The sequence below is a fragment of the Protopterus annectens genome, chromosome 15.part0 (assembly GCF_019279795.1).
Source record: "Protopterus annectens isolate FY-2018-M chromosome 15.part0, PAN1.0, whole genome shotgun sequence".
Taxonomy (NCBI): Eukaryota; Metazoa; Chordata; order Ceratodontiformes; family Protopteridae; genus Protopterus; species Protopterus annectens.
This window is the reverse complement of record NC_056749.1, coordinates 56407715-56412714: the sequence shown is the minus strand read 5'-3', so window position 1 is coordinate 56412714 and position 5000 is coordinate 56407715. Positions and strand designations below refer to the sequence as shown.

The window sequence follows — 5000 nt, the reverse complement described above, 5'->3', positions numbered from 1 at the left end:
TCACAACCCATGAAACACATACTTCACATAATCAGTGTGCCATGCAATCACAGCCCTTAAGGCAAAATAACATACCCAACATACTAGTAATAGGTGACTCTATAGTCAAGCACACTGATGTCCCACTAACTAGGTTGGACAAGGAGAAGGTTACAGTTAGCTGCCTGTTGGGTGCCAGGATCCGCCACATAACACAAGCACTCAGGTTGCTCCAGAACAAGTACATATATGACTCTGTCATTGTCCATGTTGATGTGAATGACCTGAGACATACCTCCCTGGACTACATGAAAAGAAACATGGAAGAGCTCTCTGATCACGTAGCCCAAGCTGGTATGACCCTGAGCCTGAGTAGCATCCTGCCCTCACCAAGAATGATGCCACAGTATAAAGAATAAAATGATCAATTTCAACAATTGGCTAAGTTTCTGGTGTCATTCAAAGGGGATCCAGTATCTGTCCACCTGGGATGATATGCTTGATAAGCCACATTGCTTCACAAGAGATGGCTTGCACCTGTCATCCTTAGGCTTTTGAATACTGGCCAAGGCTTTTTCCACCCCCATAGTGCCTTTTTTTGGCAAGGCTCAAAAGACAAACCCACCATAATAAATAGCACAAGTAACCAAAAACTAAGGGTAATGCTACTCAATGCCAGAAGTCTAAACCTCAAAATGCATGCACTCGAGGCACTCCTCTGTATGGAGAACATTGATATCTGTGCAGTAACAGAAACTTGGTTTAAGGCTCCAGAGAGCACCCCAACACTACCAGGCTATAACTCATACCATACTTTTATGCCACAGAACCTGGACCGAAACACAAAAGGTGGGGGTGTATCCATATTCATCAAGTATACCCACACCTCCAGGTTAGTGGCACAGCACAATGCCTCAAAGATCATCCATGTGCAACTAACAATGGGCAAAACTGAAATTCAAATTGTAACTTGCTACAGATCACCCATCATGACCCAGGACCCCCATTCCGCATTTCTAGAGACACTGAAAAATATGAAGGTGCTACCAAATGCCCTAATATTGGGTGATTTCAATTACCCAAACATTAACTGGGAGAACTACTCAAGTACTAACTCCCTTGCCCAATGCTTCCTAGAATTTATAAACTCGAATGACCTGGATCAACACCCCCTCCAGAGGTGACAGCATATTGGATCTGGTTATCAACAACATGGGCGACCGGTGTTCTACACCGGAGGTCAACCCCTCGCTGGCTAGATCAGGCCATAGACTAATCACTCTGGATAGCCACATTCTTCCCCCACCCTCAGTCAAGGAAACCATTGTGAAAAGCTTTTCAAAAGCAAACTTCACATTACTTAAGACCAAGGTGGAAAGGTTCATAGCCCCCATGCTAAAGGACAATGCTGTCCAAGTTGCTGAATCCCTTACAAAGGCCCTCTATGAGCACCTGCAAGAATGCATGGATCATGTTATCCTAAGCAAAACAAGACTCACACCTCCAAGAAAAGGAAACCAGTCTGGTAGACCTCTGCTATAAACAAACTATACAATAAAAGGAGGAAACTAGTACAGAAAAGTGTAAATTCCCAAGAAGGAAAGACATCCCTGATCAGTATCAGCAAGAAACTACAATCCCTCATAAAATCATCCAAGGCTAGCTTCGAAAGAAAAATTGCCACGGACTCCAAAGATAACCACAAAGCGTTCTTTAGCTATGTCAAGAACCTAAGTGGAAACTCTCAGATCTGCTCTGAGTTAATGCAGAATGGCACAAAATACACTGAACCGACTGATATTGCCAACGTTCTGGCAGACAGGTTTAGTGCAAACATCACCCCCCTCTCACCCCCTAAAGGGCCCAAAGCCATAACAGAAGAATGTACAGCCCTGGCAATCACTGACACACAGGTTAAAACAGCCCTATCCAAAGCCAAAAACACAGCTTCAATGAGACCGGACAGTGTCCCAGGCTGTCTTACACAAACTCCAAAATGAACTAACCCCTCAACTAAACACTGTTCATACTCAGCTTCTCTATAGGCTATGAACCCATAGAGTGGTGCACAGCAGCAGGTATCCCGCTCCACAAAGGTGAAGATACAACGGACCCCGGGAACTATTGCCCTATATGCCTGACTAGCCTGGTCTGCAAGGCTATGGAGCGCATCATCATGGAACACATTAGCAGAGACATTGGGAAACTCCAAACATTGGACCCTACCCAGTTAGGCTTTGTTAAGGGCAGATCATGCCTCCTAAACCTGATGGACTTCTTTGAGACAGTTACCAAGGCTTTAGATGAGGGAAAGGAGGTCCACACAGCCTACCTAGACCTCGCAAAGGCTTTCAACACCATTCCCCATTCTGGTATTATAGACAAGCTCACCAGTCTGAACATAAACCCCTATGTCATGAGATGGGTTGCCAATTGGCTCATGGATAGAACCCACACAGTGAGAGTTGCAGGGTCTAGGTCCGACTCTAAACTGGTTACAAGTGGTGTCCCCCAGGGCTCAGTCCTGGGACCCTTCCTGTTTGGTATATACTTCTCAGAGGTACAGGCAAGCACAGGAGGACTATGACTGACTAAGTTCGCAGACGACTGCAAACTGGGGGCCATAATTGACTCTGCGGCTGATACTGACATTCTCTGGAAGGGTCTCACTGAGACAGATACCCGGTGTCAAAATCATGGCCTCAAGCTAAATGCCAAAAAGTGCATAGTCATCCCTGCCTGACATACAAGGCCATGTCCAACCCGGAATTGATGTACACGCTCCACCTAAAAAAAAACAAATCCCCAATAGCCACATGCTCTAGGGAGCTAAACCTCACTAGAATGATAAATAGGACTTGCTGGAGGGATAGATTCCTGTCACAGAGGCACCCCATGCTTTGGAACAGGATTTCAGTCTACATTAGGAAGAGCCCCTCACTAACACTCTTCAAGAGAAACCTTGAAGAGTGGATGGGGAACAGAAAATTTACCCCGGGGATCACTGCAGTGGCTCTGCTGGACAGAGGCACAGGGAACTAATGGCTCTGCTGGACAAAGGCACAGGGAACTAATCTAAGGGGGCGGCAAAAGCCAACACATTCTGGCTAGGCTTATCGATGCCCACGGGCAGATAGCCTAGTAGTTACCCATGAACCTATATATATATATATATATATATATATATATATATATATATATATATATATATATATATATATATATGTGTATGTATGTATGTGTGTGTGTGTGTGTGTGTGTGTGTATGTTGAGGAATTGACCGAATGTGATCAGGCTGGACATTTCAGGTGCTTAAAAACCTGTCTTCTACAAAGAGATGTCAATGTTTAGCTTGAAAGTCATTGAGTTAGTAAGAAGGAATTAAAGGAAATACTGCAGAATACATGAGTGCAGAACGTAACCCACTATAAAGACACTGTGCTTTGGCATGCATTTCATTTCAATAATGGTAGTGCTTACAAATATCTGTAAAGAAAGCTGTATGTCACAACATTCAAACTGCATTGATTTGCAGCAGTAATGGCCTATCGATTATCAGGGGCTTCAGTTCTGCAATGTTACAGCTGATGAGTACCCAGAACATCAAACAAATATTACACAATATTAATGAATAATACTCCTTAAAAAAATTAAAAACAGATTACATGAATATCCAGTAATGTAAGCCAGAACTGCTGCCCCTTTACCCCCAGGACTGAACAAGTGATTATTGCTATTTCTGAGGGCAGTGAGGTCACGTGATGTATGTGAGAAAATGAAATAATCCGATGTGCAGTAATTTGAGAGAGACCAGTAAATCGTTTTGAATATGTAATAGTTAAAACCGAGGAAACATTGCATAATACAAAAAAAATATGATGCATTTTCCTTTCAAGTGCAAGGTATAAACTCATGTTAAATGAGTGCTCAATTTACGTCAAATACTGAAATAACATTTTTTATTAACTGTGCCACTTTAAGAGAAGCGTTGTCGCCTCACATTAAGACGTTGTCCGGTTCGATTCTCAGCTAGAGCGTCTTCTGCGTGGAGACATGCGTGAATAGGCGTACCTTTGTTGAAGGTTGTGTGACAGGGCTGGTAACTCGGCACGTAATAATCAACTACTAATCATTAGCGGACCGGAGTTCTGCTGTGGCGACCCCTAACTGGGAAAAGCCGAACGACGCAACAACAACAACAACAACCACTTTAAGAGATTCAGTATGTGTATGTTTAAGTACACTATCTAAGCAGAATTTCTTGTGCAAAACAGTTAAAAATGTAACTACACCTTGTATGATGCCTTATGACATCACTGAGAAGGTGTCAGTGAGCACTCAAGAATGACTTCTATAAACAGTAATGAGTTCCTGCTCTGAAATAAAAAAATATTTAAGGTTAAGAGGAAATCTCTGATGAACACTGGCTGTCAACTGTGTAGCATCATGTAGCACCATGTAGCACTGTGTAGCACCATTTAGCACCATGTAACACCATGTAGCACTGTGCCCCATTCAGCTCAGCCCATCCATAGCACTACAGGCATCAGTTATACTCTGTTTTTTACAAGAAAGACAATGCTAACCTGAATGTCATGGTATGCAGTTCTGCACTATATGCCACCTCTTTACCTGTGCAGCCATATGCAGTGAATGAGCCTACCACATGGGGTCCTATAATGCATCTTCTTACTTGTCATCATTAACCCCAGCAGGACCAGCGCTATGAACTACTGAGACAGTACAAGCCACTTCACCACCACACTAAAGTTTGATCATATTGTGAATAATGCAGCATACAGCAAACACCCTGCATGCAGTTGCTGGGTCATACTGAAGTGCACACCCTAGGCATTTCAATCTGCTTTTCAACATGACAGACACTCTTTTAATGACAAAACAAGTCTGTGACAGGGCTGTATTAAAATTATTTTCAATAGCGCCACTTGGATTTCTCACTGACTCCAGTGGATATCCAGCATCAACTCAAAAACAGGTGTGTGTGTGTGTGGGGGGGCAAA

At 43.2% G+C, this 5000-nt stretch overlaps 1 protein-coding gene across 1 annotated transcript in view; it reads left to right on the top strand.

Annotated features, from left to right (window-relative positions):
• Positions 1 to 5000, top strand: part of LOC122790097 — an 883343-nt gene that overhangs the window by 297836 nt on the left and 580507 nt on the right. The window lies entirely within an intron of this gene.